This window comes from Geotrypetes seraphini, chromosome 1, assembly GCF_902459505.1.
Source record: "Geotrypetes seraphini chromosome 1, aGeoSer1.1, whole genome shotgun sequence".
NCBI lineage: Eukaryota > Metazoa > Chordata > Amphibia > Gymnophiona > Dermophiidae > Geotrypetes > Geotrypetes seraphini.
The window spans coordinates 349,723,631-349,746,352 of record NC_047084.1 but is presented as its reverse complement, the minus strand read 5'-3'; positions in this window follow the sequence as shown (position 1 = coordinate 349,746,352).

Here is a 22,722-nt window from a genome sequence, read left to right as displayed (position 1 = left end):
GTTTATAGGGGCTGCGACGGGAGTTTTGTTGGGGAGCCCCCCCTCACTTTACTTAATACAGATCACGGCGGTGTTGTGGGGGGTTTGGGGGGTTGTAACCCCCCACATTTTAGTGAAAACGTAACTTTTTCCCTAAAAACAGGGAAAAAGTTAAGTTTTCAGTAAAATGTGGGGGGTTACAACCCCCCAAACCCCCCACAACGCCCCCACGCGATCTGTATAAAGTAAAGTGGGGTGGTTCCCCCCACGCCCCCCATCGTAGCCCCTAAAAACAGTCTTTTTCTTTGGCGCGCGCCTCCATGCTGCGCTCAGTTGTCTGCTCGTGCCTTTGTCCCGGCGCGCTTTTGACCTGACACCGACCTGGATTGGCCACCATGAGAAAGGGCTACTGGGCTTGATGGACCATTAGTCTGACCCAGTAAGGCTATTCTTAGGTTCTTATGTTTTCCAGAAAAAAAGAGAACAGATTGAGATATCTGGGCTGCACTTCCGTTGAAAGCAATGGAAGTATGAAAGGTGAATAGAAACACCTGAGCTTTACTTCCATTGAGATCAATGGAAGTAAAACCCAGATGTCTCAATCTGTCCTCTTTTTTTTCTGGAGCCATATGGTAACCATATGTGAGCGGGCAAGAAGGCACTTACTTATATGTAGCTTATTTTATAAAGACCCATAGTTATCTCTTTGTCTTAACAAAATTCTGAAGCAATTGAAGCTGAGATTAAGCTGCAGACATTTTTGCCTGCTTCTAAGTGGTATAAAATATTCAAGTTTAAAGTACCGGTATCTGTGAACGCATGCACTTTGACCCCTTTCACAAAGCTGTGGTAGCAATTCTCCCACAACAAATGCACCGAAGCTCACAGAAATTAAACGGGCTTTGGGTGAAAAAAAAATTAAGTAAATTGTGATCCTATAAATTCTACGCCCAAAATCTTCCCCCAAAGAACACGGTCATTGTGCATACTTTTCCACAGTGGGTAAATTTAGAAGTGCCATTTAATACAAGTGGAGCAACATTTTAGGAATTGAAGTTTTAGCTGCAAAGTTGCACATGCAAATTATAGACTACTGCCAGTTAGGCACATAACTTACTAGTTAGATTAGATGCTAATTGGCATCGACAACCAATAATTGGCTATTATTGATGTTAATTGATGCTAATTGGCACTGATTTGAAGTTACATGGGTAATTACCCTTAGTATTTTGCAAATGGAGCACACATACTCCATAGCGCAAAACTGCATGAGGGATGTGGACCTGGAGGGGTATGGGCGGGTCAAGAGCATGCCTAGCATTTATGCATGCAGGTTATAAAATTCTACTGTAGTATTTATGTGCCTGATTGACAGCAGCTAAGCACAAGCTTTTAGACTGGTTGAGCTAGCAGTCAGGGGGGGAGGGAGGAAGAAAAGCTAAAGCAGTTAGGCTCTTAGAGAAGAGAAGGTTCAGGGGTGATATGATAGAGGTCTATAAAATACTGAGTGGAGTGGAAAGGGTGGATGTGAATCGCTTGTTCACTCTTTCCAAAAATACTAGGACTAGGGGACATTTGATGAAGCTACTAAGTAGATTTAAAACAAATCAGAGAAAATAGTTCTTTACGCAACATGTAATTAAACTCTGATACTCTGCCTGAGAATGTGCTGAAATCAGTTAGCTTAGCAGCATTTAAAAAAGGTTGGATACTTTCCTAAAGTTCGTAAGCCATTATTAAGATGGACTTAGAGTAATCCATTACTTTTTCTTAGAATAAGCAACATAAAATCTGTTTTTACTACTTAGAATCTAGCTGGAAACGGGATGCTGGGTTTGATGGACCTTTGGTCTGTCCCTATACGGCAATTCTTATGTTCTCATTGTAAGGGAGGGATATCGAAGGCAAAAACTAAAATGGTCGGTTGTTTTCATCACAAAACATGGAAACAGACTTCAATATCTCAATATGTATACTTTGTAAGAAGTAGGAGAGGGGAGATATGAAAGAGACATTTAACTATCTCGGGGATCTAAAAGCACAGGAATACCTTTACCAATCGAAAGAGAGCTCTAGAATGAGGATCCTTAGGATGGAGGTGAAAGGAAATAGACTCAGGAGTAATCTATGAAAATATTTCTTTACAAAAAAGGTTGTTAATGTGTGGAGTGGCCTCAGTGAAGGTGATGGAGCCAAGGACTGAATCTAAATCCAAGAAAGCATGGGACAAGCACGGAAGACCTCGAAGAGAGAGAAAAAGATGATAGAGTTTAGCAGCTGATATGGATGAACAGATTGGATAGCCCTAAAGGTTGGATAGGCCTAATGGTTATCTCTTTGAACCTTTAATCCAATTGCAAAGACATTCTACTTCTTCAACCTGGAATTCATTGTTCATGACCACTAATTATAAATCTTATTGTAAACCGCATTGAATCCTTCTCGAAACTTGTGATATAGAAGAAAATGTATGGAATGGTATGGTTTATCTGCCTAGAAGACATGTTTATCTACTCTAACCCTAGCAATGATAATATTCAAGCATCTTTCTGACCTTATGCACAATTTTCTGTAAATGAGTCCCCTTACTTTCTAACTCGTTACTCTATCTTATGATGTCTATTAAATTGTTTTATTGTGTATTATGCTGATGTTGTAATGTAGCATACTATGCCATATTTTGTATTATTTGAATATTTTTACTACTGTAATTGTCTATTACGTATGTTTGACTTATTTTCGCTTGTATTTTGCTTTGAGTGAATTCCTTCAAAAAGGTGGTAAATCTTAATAAATAAATACATAAAATAAATATATTTATTTACAATGCATCTGCTCTGCATCAGGTAGATTACAGATATACATACATGAGCTAACAAGACATGACTAAAATTTGTCCTACCCATAATATGAATGTACTCCTGTAACCCGTTCTGGGCTCCTTTGGGAGGGTGGGCTATATAAATGACTAAATAAATAACAATGTAATCTATACCACTGTTTTTCAACCTTTTTACACCTATGGACCGGCAGAAATAAAAAAATTATTCTGTGGACCGGCATCGGTCCATGGACCGGCGGTTGAAGAACACTGGGCTAAGTCATGGGCCAGACCCCGCTCATTTCTACCCAATCTCCACCCCAGACCCCACCCCCATAATAGTACTAATTGCACCTTGCACGTCCCGTGCCTCATCTGGAAGCCTTCCCTCTGACGTTGCAATGTCAGAGAGAAGGCTTCCGGTTCAGGCGCAGGATGCCCGTAGGAGCCACTGCCCGTGGCTTTGTGCACTGAATCAGTTAGGAAGAGGGAGCTGGCTCGAAGATAACGCCGCATCGATCGCACCGTGGACCGGCGGTTGAAGAACACTGTTTTGGGCCTGATGCACATGCTGGCCCTGTGGACCGGCAGGAAATTTCTGTGGACCGGCACAGGTCCATGGATCGGTGGTTGAAGAACACCTTTTAAAAATCACGGCATGCTGCTTCTAGTGACACTGATTATTACACAGCTACAATTGTACCTCAGATCATCATGAGTTGTATGCATCTTTAAACAAGAGTGTTTTCAGTGAGACTGAATATTTTGAGGTCGAATTTGTTCTGGAAGCATGTTCCGCCATTGTGATCCTCTATCTATGCATTCCTATTTGTCTCATTCCTTTTCATCAGCAATTCTCATATGGTAGGCATTTCACTGTTTCTAGAGGGCAGATAATCTAGTTTTGTATCTGAGGCACTGGAGGGTGAAGTGACTTATCCAAGGTCACAAGAAGTGTGTATTAGGACCACATGGTCCAGGCAATGGAAGGCAGCTGGGAGATCTAAAATAAAAAAAAAAGTGCATGTTGACTAGTTAACCTCCAGGTCATATAAGATGAACAGATCTCTTTATAAATTTGACAGTTTCCAGTTTTTATCTTTCTAAATGAAAGGTACTAGATTTCCACTACCCAAATACATGATTTTATACTTTTTGGTACTGAAGTTCATTTGCCAAACTCTTGACCACCCTTCCATTGTATTTTTTTCACCCCTTCTAGAATTTCTGCTCTATTACATATTTTTATATCATCTATTAAAAAAGGCCTATTTTTCTTTCATATCCCTTTGCAATATGCTAAGACAAATATTAGAAAAAATTGGTCCTAGCATTCATTCCTAGGTAATGCATTAGTTGATCTGCTTTCACAAGAGCGTAGTCCACTGATCACTTCTCTGTTTCTTCATCAGCCAGATACTCTCCCAGTGTACACATTTCTGTCCTAGTCATGTTTTAGCTAGATTGCTTGTCACACCTCTGTGCAGAACAGTATCAAAAGCCTTACTAAAGTTCAGCTAAGCAACATCCACTGCACTTCCCTCATCCACTACTTCTGTTACTAAATAAAGGAACTACAGTTTATCCTCCATGATCTCTTTGGAAATTCATCCTATCTGATGTCTCACTTTAATGCAGAAATATTGTGAGTCTGCCGCATGATGTCTCAGCAGTCATTTTGAAAATGTATTAATGGTGTATCCAAACCACAAAGCCGCTAGTAGTATAATGGGTACACCTCATGTCAAAATGATTGACAGCTGTCAAAGATAAGGATAGACCAATCAGCGTTCACTTCCGGGTTAAGCCCTGTCCACTCTCTGCACACACCACACCCACTCTCTGCCCAAACCCCACCTACTCTCTGCCTACTTATACTCAAACCCTGCCCATGTCCTGCCCATACCACACTCACTTTTGCCATAGCCCTGCCCAGGCCCCACACATACCATGCCCCCTCTCACCCATGCCCCACTCACTCTCTGCCCATGCTCCACCCCCTCTCATGGGAATGAATATGGTGGCCCCGGACATGCTCCGCCCCCATGCCACATCACCGGAAATGCACTTTCTGATGATGTCTCCGGAAATGGGGACATGTTTGACCTCGGAAATACGCTTTCTGATGATGTCAGCAGAAATGGGAGTGCCTGCCCTACCGGAAGTGCACATTCTGATGACGTAGGCAGAAACAGGGTAAATAAAGTGCCGTAAATGCACTTTTCTGACCACGTCAGCGGAAACAGGGTAAATGAAGCACCGGAAAAGCGCTTTTCTGATGAGACGGAAATGCATTTTCTGATGATATTAGCGGAAACAGATTGTTGAACCCCCGGAAATGATGTGGCCAGAAAAAAAGAGTGTCTTTAACAGCTTTTTAGTTAAAAAAAAGTATCTTTATTTTAACAGCCTTTTAGTTAAAAGACAGGTTTTAAGAGCTTATTGTTAAAGCAATGAATAAGCCGATCACAAAAGAAAAAATACATTTAAAGCTGCTTTTTTTTTTCTTTCCTGTTTTTTTTTTAAAACAGACCCCAAGTTTTTTAGAGCACTGCAGAAACAGCTTAGAAAAGAAAAAAGACATTTACAGCTGTTTATTTTTTTTCTTTTAAAATAGACCCTGTAGTATGAAACCTATGTTTGTGAGGAAGGGAAACACCCAGATTGTTATGGTGACAGCTGATAAGCTGAATATCATAAAAGTTCTTGCAGCCCCTGATAACTAAGGGGAGGGGGAGTAGAGGGGGGGATGTGTGTTTAAACCTGTCTGAACATGTCCCGGCCCCCTGGTGTTGTCATAGTGATGTATGCTTTAGCTCTTTAACAAACAGTTGTTAACATCAGAAATAAAAGTTCTCAAACTGTCCAACAAAATGACTGCCACAAAGGCACGTAGCTTGAGTTACTTTCTTAAAGACCGTGATGTAGAAAAAGAGGGTTACCCGATGACAGAAAAACTGTACGAATCAGACAAAGAAAACATGGACCCCTTAAACACACAAGTAACTGAAAAAAGGCCTACCAAGAGGTCTCATAACTTTCTTAAAGACTAATGCAGAGAAAGAGGGTTACCCACTGGCTGAAAAACCAATTGATGTGATGGCAGATACCGGGGAGCATACGCACAAATTAACAGATGCTGAAATACAAGAGTTTCCAGATACCCAAAAGCTATATGATTCGGACACAGAAAATGAAGATGCAGGCTATTAACTACAAGAAGATAATACTTCAGATATAGAGCTTTATGAAGCAACAGAAGAAGCCGAAGCGACATACATGTTGGAAAAGCCAGGATCTTCCACGGTAAGAGAGAGAGACACACACTTTCATTGCCAGGGGTCAGGGTTAAGGGGTTTATGAAGCTGAATGTGTTCGTATGTTTTAAAAAAGAAAATTTATTTCTGTATGTTTTTTTTTTTTTTTTTGGTAGGGAAGTGGCGGATCTTCACGATCACAGAAACATGTGGACAAGGTGTACATACCTATCTATCCTGTCTGTGTTTTTTTCTGTTCGTTTCAAAGAGAACCAGCGGTGATTGAACGTAAACTAAAATTAAGACCTGAAGATGCTTGTGATTATGGTTGGTGGACTGGCATAAGACTTTCCAAAACACCACCAGAACTTAAATCAGTTATAAAGGTAGCTGTATACTGCATTATAAATAAATGTCTGCAAGGTGTGAAGGATGAAGTCTGTGGAGCCTGCTTAATACGAGCTGGGGGGCAAAAACACCACAATTGCTTGAAGTGGGTGCAAAAGGATATACAACAGAAACTCAGGAAAACTTGTGACATGAGGTGTCTGGAACGTGTGGTAAATGTAGTCACTTCTGTAGGCTATAAAATGATAATACTGATGCTTTGTAATGAAAGTATTAATATAATCATTGATTTAATCAGAGATTGGTCAATTTCATGAGAGATGGTGAATATGTAGAGATTATAAATGATTTAATTCATGACACCGATTATAAATCATTCTTCAAACGAAATACTTTTTAAAACATGATTTTATTTTTGGGATTGAGGGAAATGCAGTATGTAACTGCTTGTTTTGTTTGTTTGTATAAAAGTTTAAACATGTAATGTACAACTAAAACTTTTATTGATGTAAAATAAAGATTTTTTAAAATTACAAATGTGTGGTGTGTTTTAGGAATTGCTAGCCACGTGAATTAACAACCCAAACTAAAACAATAGAAGGTATGACAGGCTATAATGAACTAGGCTCTAGGCATATAGGGGTCATTTTGATATCTAAAATGACTAAACATGACAAACGATATGTATCTGTAGCAGAGTCCATAGACATACAATAAAGGCTTTGTGAATGGATAACTTCTGTAGAGAGTTGTAAGTGTATAAAAATACGCTTTAGCAATATCAGCAAGCGTTCTGTTTTTTGTGGATGTTACACCGGACCCCGGATACATCAACCGCTAACATGATGATTAGAAAAGGGGATATCATTTTTTTTCTGTCTCTGAATCTATCATTGCATTTAAAAACAGGAGTGGGAATCTGATGGTAGAATTAAACTATCTCTTACCAGAAAAAAGACAACAGAGATTGTTAAAAAGTAAGTAACAGTTGATTTATCTGGCATGTATGTTGTTTGTTTGATTTTTTTTTTTTTAAACCTAGCATCTACAAAACATTCTTTTTACGTTATGATTAGACCAAGAAATGGCTGGAGAACCGACACCTTCTACATCAACAAGTTCTAACCAACAACCGATTCCTTACCAGAAGCCAAAAGATTAAACGCAATAGTAGATATCCTGGTTTTGTAAGGAGACTAGTGTTAAAAGAAAAATTTCTATACTTTTATAATCAAGAAAATGTTAAGCACAGTCAGAACCCCGAAGAAAATGTGTATTAACTGTTATGCTATGTTATAAATTCTAGATCAGGAAAATATTAGAAAGTCGCAAGCAGAAACCAACAGAAAAGTCTAACAGGAAAAGATCACATAGTGAAAGCTTCTTAGACGGTGAACCAGAGCCTAAAGGTGCTTACCGGAAACCGAAAGATAAACGAAATAGTAAGCCTTCTGGTTTTGTAAGGAGACTAGTGTAAAAAGAAAATGTTATTACTTTTATAATGGTTGATCAAGAAAATGTTAGACAGTCAAATTCCCAAAGGGGGGGGGGAGGGAAAAAAAGTATTAACAGCGATGCTGTTTTTTAAATTGTAGATCAAGAAAATGTAAGAAAGTTGCAAGCAGATACCGTGAAGCCGACAGAAAAGTCTAACAGGAAAAAGACACACAGCAAAAGCGTCTCAGAGCCGGATAGCACAGAAGATGGAGAATGTTATGAAGTTGATAATTATTCTGATAGCAGCAAGGTGTCAGAGGATGGGTCAAATAACAGTGCATTAGGTCTTTCTGAAGATTCAGAACCAATCAGCTATGTTCAGTTTGTGAAAAGATGGGATCGTAAACTGGACAAGTTTCATGGTGTACTTTATTCAGAAGATTTTTGTTTCATTAATTTAGACAGGATAACTTCATCAATCAGCAGGCTATTTTCCAAGCCACGCCCACACCATCATAGGCATACACGTGTATAGTGAAATAACACAAAAGTGCTCTCGAATGAAATTTATAAATATAAGAATATATCTCCAGTGAATCTCCAGAGATTCACTGGAGATATATTCTTATATTTATAAATTTCACTCGAGAAGAAATGTCACAAGGTGGTGAGGGATGCCAAAAAGGACTATGAGGAGAAAATAGCACAAGAGGCCAAAAATTTCAAGCCCTTCTTTAGATACGTACAAGGAAAAAAACCTGCAAAAGAGGCGGTGGGACCGCTGGATGACCAGGGAAGAAAAGGGTACATCAAGGAAGACAAACAAATTGCAGATAGACTAAATTCCTTCTTTGCGTCTGTCTTTATGAAGGAGGACACCGCAACAATACCAGAAGCAGTGAAAGTGTTCAAAGGAATAATAGAGGACAGCCTCACCACAGTAGAAGTGGACTTGGACCAGATATACTACCAGATTGACAATCTTAAAAGTGACAAATCCCCTGGACCTGATGGAATTCACCCAAGAATCTTAAAAGAACTGAAGGTTGAAATCGGAGAGCTATTGCAAAAACTTGCCAACCTGTCAATTAGAACTGGACAGATACCGGACAATTGGAAGATAGTGAACGTCACGCCAATTTTCAAAAAAGGATCAAGAGGAGAACTGGGCAACTACAGACCTGCGAATCTTACGTCTGTCCCTGGAAAGATGGTTGAAGCACTGATTAAAGATAGCATAGTCTGGCACTTGGATACACACGACCTGATGAGAGCCAGTCAAAATGGCTTCAGGAAAGGGAAATCATGTTTGACGAATTTACTTCAATTTTTTGAGACCGTGAACAAACAAATTGATAGTGGAGAACCGGTGGACATTCCACATGAAAGACTTCTCAGGAAACTACAAAGCCATGGAACCATGGAATAGAGGGAGATATACTAAGATGGATAGGCAAATGGCTGGAGAACAGAAAGCAGAGAGTGGGCATAAATGGGAAGTTCTCAGACTGGGAGAAAGTGACTAGCGGTGTGCCCCAGGGCTCGGTACTTGGGCCCAGCTTATTTAATATTTTCATCAATGACCTAGAAGAAGGAACATCCAGTGAGATCATCAAGTTTGCAGACGACACAAAGCTATGACGGGCAATCAGATCGAAGAAGGATAGAAAGAAACTCCAGAGTGACTTGTGTCAGTTAGAGAAATGGGTGGAGAACTGGCAGATGAAGTTTAATGTGGAAAAGTGCAAAGTAATGCATTTAGGCAGAAAGAACAAGGAACACGAGTATAGAATGTCAGGTGCAACTCTGGGTATGAGCGAACAAGAAAAGGACCTGGGTATACTGATAGATAGGACCCTGAAACCGTCAGCACAATACATGTCAGTGGCAAAGAAGGCAAATAGAATGTTAGGCATGATAAAGAAGGGAATCACGAGTAGATCAAAGAAAGTTATAATGCTGCTTTATAGAGCAATGGTCAGACCACACTTGGAATACTGTGTCCAACTTTGTTCTCCCAACCTAAAGAAGGATATAAAACTGCTGGAGAGGGTGCAGAGACGAGCAACGAAGCTAATAAAAGGTATGGAGAACTTGGAATAAGAGGAATGACTTAAGAGACTGGGATTGTTCTCCCTTGAGAAAAGGAGACTGCGAGGGGATATGATCGAGACTTTCAAAATACTGAAAGGAATTGACAAAATAGAGCAGGAAAAAAAATTATTTACAATGTCCAATGTGACAGGTACAAGAGGACATGGACTGAAGCTAAGTGGGGACAAGTCCAGGACAAATATCAGGAAGTTCTGCTTCACGTAACGAGTGGTGGACACCTGGAATGCTCTCCCAGAGAAGGTTATCTATCGTTCTAGGATTTAAAAGCAAACTAGATGCACATCTCCTTCCGAGAGGCATAGAGGGATATGGGTGACTAAAATTACGCTAGGTGTACACCTGGCTGGGCCTCCACGTGTGGGATTGTCAGACTTGATGGACCGAAGGTCTGATCCGGAGATGGCAATTCTTATGTTTTAAGTCATGCTGGCTCAATTAACATGAATTAAGGCTCTATCGCTGCTTGAGGAATTTCCCCCTAAGTCCCGATAAATGTCGTGGTTAGTGCCAAACTCAAAACTAGCTATGTTGGAGGCATTCCAGGGGTGGAGTCAGCACTTGGCTGCTTAAATGCTAACATTCAGCTCTTAAGTGGCCAGGTTTACCACATAAAAGTCTGTCCTATTTTTAAGTGGTAACCTGTGGCCGTTTAAGTGATGAATATCAACTTAAGTGGCTATGTGTCAGCTGGCTTAAAAATAACTGGATATTCAAAGCCGAAGCTAGTAAAAGTCCCAGCTTTGAATATCTGGAAATAACACCACCGACGGCTGAATATTAACCCCATAGAGCCTATATTGTTCAGCATAAAAAACAAACATGGAGGCAAAATGTACATATCTGCCATCATAGCACATCTGCAACCGTTATTCAAAGTGATATCAATAATTTAACATAGTGTACTTAGCTTTTTAGAAAATTCATGCAGATTACTTTTGAAAAGATGGGAAGACAGCCAACGAGCCTCTGTAGTATTCAACAAAACTCAATCCCTATCAAAAATATCAAAGTCCCAACATGGAACTGTGTTTCATTAGTAACGGCTTCCTCATAGGAAAACAACTTCTTAATCTTCTATCTTCTTGTATAGACCTGAAATCCAAATTCACTTGAAAAATTATCTTGCAGATTCAAAATAACTTCAAAAAGTCTTTCACATATTTTTACAAACAACGTATATATTAACCATCTTGAAACAGCAAACAGTGACGAGAAGCTTCCTTCATATTTGTTCAAGGGCAATCAAATAATAAAGGCAATTGTTAAATTACATGATAACCGGAACAGAGCTAGCAAAATGCAACATATGTACTCATACGTTGCCTCTTGGATAGCTTGTCTATGCACAGTGCAGCGCTTGGCCTTAAATCGTGTGGAAATCATGAGGTTAGAAACATGGATGCTCCATTGCAAAATTGCACCATTGAAGAACAACATGCAGTAGTGTGCTTTCTTTGGGCAGAGGGAGTAAAACCTGTGGAAATTCACTGTCAGATATTGGCTCGATTTGGACTTGGCACCATGAATCAACAAAAGGTTTATGAGTGGGTAAAAAGGTTTAAAGTGGGAAGAACAGGTATAACGACAAAGGCTGTTCTGGACGCCCATCAACATCGCGTACACAAAAGCACATTGATAGTGCAAATGCCTTGATTAGAGAAGACCAACAGTTGACGGTGTTTCAATTGATACGGGATCAAATTTTTCCCCGTTCCCGCAGGAACTCATTTTTACGTCCTGTCCCGGCAAGTTTTTTTTACCTGTCCTTGCCCCATTCATGCAAGCTCTGTCCTCATCTACACAAGCCTCAAACACTTTAAAATCATAAGTGTTCGAGGCTTGTTCAGTTAAGGCAGAACTTATAGGAATGGGGCAGGGACAGCGACAGCGACAAAACTCGTGTGGACAGGACGGGGAAATTGAGTTCCTGCGGGGATGGGGAAAAATGTGTCCCCCATCTCATTCTCTAGTGGCTACCACTTTCAGCTAGACGCCTAGTTCAAGACACGTACCAGAAAGTGGTTAAGGGCGGATTCTGGACATGTTTTGCGTTTAGGTGCCTAACTTGGATGCCGGTATTTAGGCCATGAAAATCCTGGCACAAATAAGGGACATCCAAAGTTTTGACGCCTACTGGCTCCTAAGTAAAATTTAGGTGCCGTTAGTTATGATTCTATAAAGGGCAGGTAACTTAAAAATGACATGTGCTCTGCACCTAAGTTTTAGGCACTGTTTATAGAATCAGGGCCTATAAATATATTTTTCTGAACTTATCAATTTATAATTACAATAATGTTTAGATATTTTTACGTATGTTTGCAAAAAACTTTTTCTGAAGATTGCTGTGTTATATAAATGGGTTTTGTAATAACCTGACCAACTTGATTTTAACTCGTATAATGAATTATTCATATTAGTTCTAGTTTGGCAATTATTTGGACCCCCGGTCATTGTTATCTATCTTGATGATAGTAGTACTAAATAAACCTCATTGCAAGCAAATAATTGAAACAGAATAACATGAGACACGTTAACAGATGGCTTTTAAAAATATCTATGGATTTTGCTGACCTTCAGTCTCTGTTATGCACAGATATATTTCTAGAGCTAGTTTTTTAAAAGCTTCCTCAGGTGCTGAAGATATTGTTGTTAAGATCTCCCTTCTCTTGTTAAGATTCATTACATTGCATCAAACTGGCTAATTAATTTAGCCCAAAGCTGGGAAAAGTGTAATTACTCTGTACTAATGGTAGGCTAAACACATTAAGACACATGTTTGTGTGTGCACGAGTTGGCCCTGCAAACGCAGTGCTGCCTGTGTCATTGTTTGCATAAGGAGATTTCAACATCAGGACCTCATCAGCTCAGTTATTGTGCCTTGTTAGCTTAAATAAATGTAAAACTCCATAAGGAACTACATGCCCCCAGAAGTTATTAAAGGGTAGATTTCTTTTAATTAAACTCATTTGCATGACTAAATTAGATTTAATTACTCTCATTCATTTTCCTAATGCCATTCTTTGATTGGAGTGCTGCAACTTTTCTAATTGCTAAATGAATTCACTGTGTTCTTTCCTTGTTTCTGAAGTACCAGAATGGGGCGCATGTATATTGATTCGGAATATTGCTGCCAATAATGTGCTTTTGAGATGGTGCTTTATTTTTAGACATTTTCACCAGGTTTATTCTATTAATACAGACACAGGATATTGTAGTTTTAATTTCATTATATGTAATATATTTTATTCCGTCTTCTCGGCTCTAGAGTGGAGGAGTAGCCTAATGAATATTGTAGCAGGCTTTGACCCTGACAAACTGAGTTCAGTTTCCACTGCAGTGCCTTGTGTCCTTGGGCAAGTCACCTAACCCTCTATTGTCCAGGTACAAAAGAAATACAAAGGAAAACTTAATTGTGAGTCTCATTAGGGACAGAGAAAATACCCACATATAATGTGTACAGCAAAGCGTATGTCTAGTAGCACTAGAGAAATGATTAGTAGTGGTAGGTATAGCATTACATGCACTATAATATAACATCTCAGCACAGGAAAATAATATAACATCTCAGCACAGGAAAAAAAATGATGCTCATACAACTAGACCTTACCGCTGCATTCGACTTGGTGGACCATAACATTCTACTACAAATCCTGGATACAATAGGTATCACAGATAAAGTATACACATGATTTGAAGGATTCCTTAAATCAAGAACCTATAGAGTAAAACCAGACAAACAAAAATCTGAACCTTGGTCAAACCCCTGCGGAGTTCCCCAAGGATCCCCTCTATCCCCGACTCTCTTCAATCTCTATACAGCCTCCCTCAGCTCTCACCTGGACAAACAAAGCATAACCTCCTACAGCTATGCCGATGACATTACCATTCTCATACCCTTCGATCAACCTGAACTCTCCATGACGAACACAATATACCAAACACTAAAATCAATAGCAACCTGGATGAAAGATCACAAACTCAAATTGAACCCAGATAAAACGAAATTCATCCTCCTAGAAAACAACAAAATACCAACCATAACCAACATTGAAATCAACGCAATCAACTACTCCATACATACCACCCTAAAACTGCTAGGAATAACTATCAACAGATGCTGCACCATAGACAACCGCAAATCAATAAAACAATACAAAAGTCATTCTTAGTCATGAGAAACTTAAGACAAGTTCGGAAATTCTTCGAGAAAACTCAATTCCAGCTCATAGTTCAGTCCTTAATACTAGGCCTACTTGACTACTGTAATATCCTCTACCTCCCATGCCCTACAACCATAACAAAACAACTACAAACTATCCAAAACACAGCACTAAGACTCATCTACTCATTAAAGAAACATGATCACATTATAGAAGCATATTTCCAATCGCACTGGCTTCCGATCCCAGCAAGAATACGATTTAAATTCTACTGCCTATTATTTAAGACTTTATACGGAGACAGTCCAAACTACCTGAATAACCGCCTCATCCACAACACCGCAACCAGACATAGGAAAACTCACACCCCATTCTCATACCCCCCCCCCCCCCAATTAAGGAGGTCAAACGGAAAAAACTATATGATGGCCTCCTGGCCACTCAAGCAGCCAAACTAGACAACCAAATCGCCAATCTACTGACAGCATCCCTCGACTACAAGACTTTTAGAAAAGAAATAAAGACCATACTCTTCAAGAAAACTCTGAAAAAAGAAATAATACCGCAAGTCTCAAACTCCACCTCTCACTAAAGCCAACTACCCCAAACAAATAACCTTACCCATTTCTTACCCTTTTTGAAAATGACCAATTTTTTTTTTTTGTAAGATCTTGCTGTAATACATCTTGGATAATTCTTTTGTAATCCGCCTTGAACTGCAAGGTAATGGCGGAATAGAAATTCCTAATGTAATGTAATGTAATACATAAACCCCTCCTTTTACTAAGCTGCGACAGAGGTTTCTACTATGTCCCGGAGCACTAAATGCTCCAACGTTGCTTTGATGCTCATAGAATTCCTGTGAGTGTCAGAGCAGTGTGGTAGAAACCTATGCTGCGGCTTAGTAGAAATGGGGGATAATATCGAAGAGAAAATAGTGTAAATACCAATTCTAAAGCAAAATGTCACAGCTTTTGTGACTGCACTTGTCTACATGTGGCTCATACTGGTTTGAAATGCAAAATTTACCATATCTTTACCAAATTAGATGTGAATAAGAGTGGCTCACTTCCTATATATGGATTATACTTCTAAAATCTTGATTCACCCTAGATTCATCACTGCCATTTTGGCCACAGGTGAATAATTTGGTTAAGAAATTCCTTTTTCATGAGGCAATTAAGATCTGTTTGCTACTTTTTAAATTTTTGAACATTTTGTGCTTTCGGTCCAATCGATGATCTTATCACAGCTTGATTATTGTAGCTTCCTTAATGGGGGAGCTACAGAAGGAGTATTGAAAAATTACAGCTGGTTCAAAATCTTATGGACCTCTTTGTGGAGCTTCATTGGCTTCTGATGCAGGCACGGATTGATTTTAAAATTCGCTTGTTTACTTTTAGGATTTTTAATGGTCTGAATCCAGAGAACTTTCTTTGGTCAGCTTTCTATTTGGCAATTTGGTCCATAGGCAGAAACATAAATGTACAAGTATTTTAATATTCCCTTCTTTTAAAGTCACTTGTTTTAAGAAGATTCTGGAAAAACAATTCCTATGAAGCCATGTGTATTTGGAATATTTTGCCTGGTCTGTTAAGAACTGTGAGTTTCTATCTTCTTTTTCATAAAAACCTGAAGACATTTTTATTTCAGAAAACTGTAATGTTTAATTTGTATTGATCTTTCTTATTTTTAAACTTTTTTTTTAAACTGCTCTGTGACCAAATATTAGGAAAAGAAGTAAAGAAATATGATGATTAGATTATATATTTTAGAAATTAACCTCTTGATCTAATACCATCAAGAATTTTGTGAAGTTTCCTAAACATCTTTGGCCCCTATATATACGAAATGATCACCAATAGCCTCTCTCATGGAACTGTCCCTTCTTTTTGGAAATTAGCTATTATTTGCCCAAAGATCAAAGACAGTAAACATCCTGATTCGGAATGTTCTAATTATAATCCAATCTCCAATTTACCATTCTACCGTATGATAAGATAGCAAAGAAATATGTCTTCACTTCACTGACTGATTTCCTTGACAAAACAAATTCATTTCATCTAAACCAATCTGGGTTCAGATTTCATCCCTGATCAGCCTCACTACATAGACCATAATCATTCTGTTCTCCTGATTACAGTTGATTTAATTGCAACTTTCAACACAGTCCTACTATCACATCTATAACACATCAGTATTGCAGACACAGTTCTCACATGGTTCACCTCCTACCTCCATGCTTGACAATATAAAGTATACTTTCAAAATTTTCATCTGAGTCTTACACACTACACTGTGGAGTTCCCCAAGATTCAATCCTAGCCCCTACACTGTTCATGGCCCCCTACTTATGCTTGCATAATCCATTGGCTTTACAAATTTTGCCTATGTTAATGATATTCAACTCCTTCATCCACTCAGTCCTACCAATGCAACCCAGATTCATGACCTCAACCAAAACTTAACTAAAATAACATCATGACTTCATGACATCCAGTTACGCCTGAACCCTAAGAAATCTAGGGCTCTTCTCAAATTCCATCCTTCTATCCATAACATTATTCTGATTACTTCCTAACTTAACACCCTTGACAGCAAGCTCACCTTCCAATCCCAGAACTTTTCGATCAATCAGAAATGTTTTTTTAAACTTCAGATGATCCGTTCACTTTAACCACTTCTTTATCTGTCAGCATTCAATGTATTAATCTATTCCCCAATAATTTCTCAGCTCAGCTATTGCAATGCCCTATACCAGGGCATCAGATGTAAAGATCTTCAATATTTGCAACTTCTTCAAAACATCTCAATAAAACTTATTACTGGGGCAAAGAAATTTGATCATGTGATGCATTTAAAATCTGCACACTGGCTTCCCATAACACATAGAATAACTTACAAAATTTTCCTATTAGTATTCAAAACCTTTTAAATATGTTCTCCGCCCTACCTCAATCAACTACTGATTCCATATTTACCTTCTTGAACTCTCTGATCCTTGCATCAAAACTTACTAGTCATACCTACAGCCAGACAAATTACCCACAAAATCACTTGTAGTAACATCTTCTCAGTCATTGGCCCCTCCCTATGGAATGCACTCCCTTCCCATCTCAGAATGAAAACATCTTGACAAATTTAAATCCACATCATAAAACATTCTTATTCAAGGATACCTTTGAAGAGTAATTCTTACCTAAATATCCTCCCTCTCACTCACACAGGAGTGGATGGTACAGTGTCATGCATGCACAGCAGGGAAATTAACTTTGTTTCCACTCTATCCCTATTCTATCAATGGTCATAGTTCCCTTTCTTCTTATACTTCAGTTTCCGCTCTCTTTCCCCTATTCTAGAATATGTACCATATTTAAATCTACTATCTAGATTATGTAATGTTTGTAAACTGAATAGATATACTGTGAAGTGCAGTATATCAAGCTTAAATAAACTTAAATCTTTTATTGTGTGCTTTGAGGAATAGGAATATAATCTTAAGTGGTGTCTTTTGGGGATAGTCCTTATCACTTATGGAAGGGAAAGCAGAGAAAGAGAATATGGAGGGGACAACAGTAGTTTGATAGGCTGGTAGACAGTAGTAGAGCTCACTTGATGCCTTCCTGGCTGGCTTGCAAAGCAACTTATTTCTGATTTTGTGTCCTGCTTCATGAATTTATGTTTACTTGTCTTATACCTTCATTTTAATCTATAATAATAAAATGTTAGTCGCGCATGCGCACTCTAAAGTCGTGTTCCCTGATCCGTCGCGGACAGGAGAGTGCGCATGCGCGCTTATCATGCATCGCGCTTACCACTGCTGCAGCCAGCTGAGGTCTATGACGCAGCTCAGCCTCTTCAAACACCACCGCTCCTCCTCTTCGGGCAGCAGGCTCCACTCACGCGCCCAGCGCCGCCACTCAGAGGCCTCTGGGACAGAGCTGCAGCGCCGATCGCCTCCACCAGTCGGGCAGCCAGCCGCCGATCTCCAGCGTGCGGGGTATCGGAGGAGAGGGATCGCGGCCGCTCAACGCCCCCACCGAGGAGCCCAGCAACTTTCCGCCCGGGCTATTTAACTAACCCCGCCGCCCGGTGGCGATTCCAGCAGCATGTGCAACAGTCTTCACACGCTGCTTTGGGTCCTTCTACTGCCCTGATTTGCTCTGCCGCGTCTCTGATGATGTCATCAGAGACGCGGCAGAGCAAATAAGGGCAGTAGAAGGACTCGAAGCAGCGTGTGGAGACTGTTGCACATGCTGCTGGAATCACCAGGTTTGTAGTTGGGCCCACGGGAAGGGAAAGTGGGGTAGAGGAAACGCTAATGCTGCTGCACAGGGAACTGGTGTGGGGGAAGGGAAATGGAGGGGGAATGCTGCTTTGGACAGACAGACAGACAGAGGGAGGAAGGGAGACAGAAAGAAAAGAAGAAAGACACAGGGGCAGGGAGATACACAGAAAGACAGACAGACAAAGGGGGCCAGGGACAGAGACAGAAAGAAAGACAGCGGGAGTCGCGTCGGGGGGAGGGGGGGTGCGGGATGTGGCAGAGAGAACTTTTCCAATGGGTGCAACTGGGCGGCTGTCGGGAACCTCTGATCAGGGGCAGAGCAAGGTAAGTGTATCATAGGGATAAGAAGGAGGAGGGGGGAAAAAAAGGAAGGGATGCCTACTGCTGGACAGGGGGAGAAGGAAAGAGGTGCTGATGGACAGGGGAGGTGACGAAAAAGGAATAGAGGCCTAATGTTGGACAGGGGGAGAAGGAAAGAGGTGCTGCTGGACAGGGGGGATGTAAAACAAAGAGAGAAGGGCTGCTGCTGCATAAGGAGAGCAGTGAAGGGGTAGTGGTGGACACAGGGGAGGTAAAAGGAAGGGAGAATGGACAGGGGGAGCAGGCAAGGGGTGGTGATGGGCAGCCAAGGAAAAAGAAAGACAGAAAGAAAGAAAGCGGCTAAGGAGAGAGAGAAAGAAATAAAGACAGACACACACACATATATTCTAGCACCCGTTAATGTAACGGGCTATAAGACTAGTATAATATAATACATTAAGACCTAGATTCTGTAAAGTGCGCCTAACGTTGGGCATGCTATTGACGTCCGTGTATTTATTTAGGCACTGTTTTGGCATCGTATAGACGTCTCTAATGCACTAAGTGCATCTTAGGTGTCTATTAGGCACGTGCTCCTAAAAACCCCATATAGATGCCAAATAGACGTCCCTATGATGTTATATATAAAAAGGTGATTTTTACTGATTTGTTATCATTATTTTAGGACTGTAAGCTTTAACATAATTAACCCAAAGTATACCATCATTAAAAGGATAACAAACTTAGACACAACTATTCCCTAAATCTGCGCCTATCTTGCATCTGTGCTCTAAGGACACCTAAAGGATGCCTAAGTCCATCTAAGTTCCAATTAATGCTTGTTAAGACCCTTAAATCGCTCATTATCCACTTAATCGGACCCCGTAAAGCATGCCTAAAGTTAGGCGCACTTTACAGAATCTATGCCTAAAGGTATGTTAGAACTTTTTAGCTACCATGATGGGCTGGGGCAAAAGCTGGTTGAGTGGAAAATGACAGAGGGTAGTGATCAATGGAGATCACTCTGAAGAAAGGGACGTTACCAGTGGTGTGCCTCAAGATTCTGTTCTTGGGCCTGTTCTTTTTTACAAATGATATTGCTGGAGGGCTGTCAGGTAAGATTTGCCTCTTTGTGGGTGATACCAAAATCTGCAATGGAGTAGACATCCTGGATGGTGTGAATAACATTTCTTTATCAGAAGCATTCAACACTTTAATACACAGTACTCAGTTTGCTTCAGAGCACACCACACATTGTGGTTACATCCGATAGGACCCCAGAGGAAGGTCTTCTGTGACCAAAACACAGACCGGTCCATGCCATAATCTTTTTATTGTGTATCTTTGAACAGTTTTATTACTCTGCACCGTTTTGTGTGAAGACTTTTTACTAAACTTGCGAACCAAGATCATCAGTTCCACAGTTTTTCGTCTCTTGTGTTGATTTATCCTGCTCATCTGTAGAATCTCTTTGGTGGATCTTTTTGTTGCTCATGCACAAATCTCAGTATCCATCTTTGAATCCAGGAGTATAGAATTTGGACCTACCATTACCATACTTAGAACCCATATCTGCCATTGTATACTGTCTTAGCTGAAGAGACTGAAAATGTTTCTGAGGCATAAACTCTTACAGAAATCTAAAGACGTGACTATTAAGGGTTGAACAATTTGCTGCAAATGGTCCATCACTCAAAAGGCTTTGATTTACCTAACAAGGTATGATGTCATAAAACAAGCACAATAGTATTGTGCTTGTTTTATTTGATGCTTCATAAATAGCAAGTTATCAGATACAACCCCCAAAGATTTAGCTCCCAAATGAGCAGATTGCCAATCATTAGTCAAGAGCAGTGTATCTAGCCAAACTACATCTGTCTTTTTTGCATGCTCACAAACAGCCAATTAACCTTTAGTCACAATTTGCAAGAGCTGAATCATAACTTACGCATAATGACAAATATAACTGAACATTATCCATATCCATAAAATATTTAATCGAAAATTCTTGAATTATTGTACTGTCCCTCAATTCAGCCAAATACAAGTTAGAAAAAAACAGGGAATAATGGAGTCTTGAGGTACCTCCAACCTCTCTGACTCACAATCACACATTACCACAGAATCTGAATGACTAGTTAGATAAGATGTGAACCAACTCAAGACATTCTTTCATAGAAACAATTGAAAGGAATACAATAATATGAGCTATCTAAGAATATAAAAAGACAATCTCACCTTTCACATGAGAAAAATAGAGACAATGCACTATGGCCAGTAATGTCTTTTTTTAATGGGGGGAAGGGGTTGGTGTGAGAAAAAAAATAAATTACTGGCCATGAAATCATGAATGACAGTGGTCCAGTGGCGTACTAAGGGAGGGCCGGAGGGGGGGGGGGGGGGGGGGGGGAGGATGACCGCCCCAGGTGCATGCCCTAGGGGGGTACATAGCCATCTGGGTCTGGATCCGGGTCCAGGTCCGGAATATCCTGCCATACTGTTGAAAGAGGCCTGCACTCAGCGCAACGCTGGTGCACCCCCTCCGATGTACTTGCTCTGGAGCAGAGTCAGCAGCCGCGCTGAGGTGCAGGAAGATCACGCGATGAGTACATCTGATGGCTCTGCTCCGGAAAAAGTAAGTTACGGCGGAGGGGGGTGTATCCGGCAGATGCAGTCATCGCGGGACCTTGCTGTAACTCCTTGCGTCTGCCGGGTCCATCCTCTCCAACGTAACTTACTTCTTCCAGAGCAGAGCCGGCAGATGTACTCATCGCAAGACCTTCCTGCACCTCAGCTCAGCTGCCGACTCTGCTCCAGAGCAAGTATGTCAGAGTGGGATGGACTGGCAGCCGGCAGCTACAGTCATCGTGGAACCTTGCTGCATGAAGGGAGAGAAGGGAGCAGGACTTCTGGTATGGAAGAGTGGTGGAGGGAGAGAAAGGGGGTAGGGTGGTATGGAAGGGTGGTACTAATGGAATTGGTGTTCAGGGAAAGGAGAGAGAGGCATAAGGGGAAAGGATACTGGATGGAATTGGATTGGAGAGAAAGAAAGGTGATAGATGCTAATTGAAGAGGGATGGATGGAGAGAGAAAGGGCAGACATTGGATGGTAGTGGGGAGGGTAGAGGGGGAACCTAAGCTTGATGGAAGTGCGGATAGGAGAGATAAGGAAGCAAATACAGGAAGGAAATGGGAGGAGAGAAAGAGGGGAGCAGATGTTGGATGGAAGTGGACAGAGAGAGGAGAAGGTAGTAGATGGAAAGGGTAGAGAAAGAAGGCACATGATGGAGGGAGGGGATAAATAAAAGGAGGGCACATGATGGGGGGAAAAGGACTGAGTTAGTGAAATACTGGAGGGGGTGAGGGAAAGAGGTGGCGAGCTGTAGGTAGACAGTAAAAAAGGAAATTGATGAGAAGGTAGTAAGAAAATAATCTAGACAGATGCAGAAAATAAATTGAAAAGGAAAATGAGGGAAAAAAAGGGAAAGGGATTGGAGAGGTGTGGGAGAGGGAAGGAGAGGAGAGAGATGCCAGACCAATGGGGGTGAAAGGAGAGATGGAAGGGGGAGGCATACAGTTTCTGGAAGGGGCATAGGAGAGAAGATGCCATATAGGGGCAGAGAGACGGCAGACAGTAGATGGAAGGAATAGAATAACAAGAAGATGAGGAAAGCAGAAACCAGAGAAGACAAAAGTAGAACAAAATTTTTCTATTTATTTATTTATTGCTTTAGGAGACATGTGTCACTGTTTCTGTGGTGTTGCATTGTATGCAGAGTCCAGCTTCTTGGTGGTTCAATTTAACCTTTGTGTATGTATTTCTATTTTATCCCCCGTTTTACAAAACTGTGGAGCGTTTTTTAGCACCAGCCGTGATGGTAGCAGCTCTGATGCTCAGAATTCTATGAGAATCAGAGCTGTTACCACCATGGCTAAAAACCACACTATAGTTTTGTAAAAGGGGGAGGGGTTAGTTTGTGATTATATATTTCATACTAGGCGAAGGTGTTTTCTGTG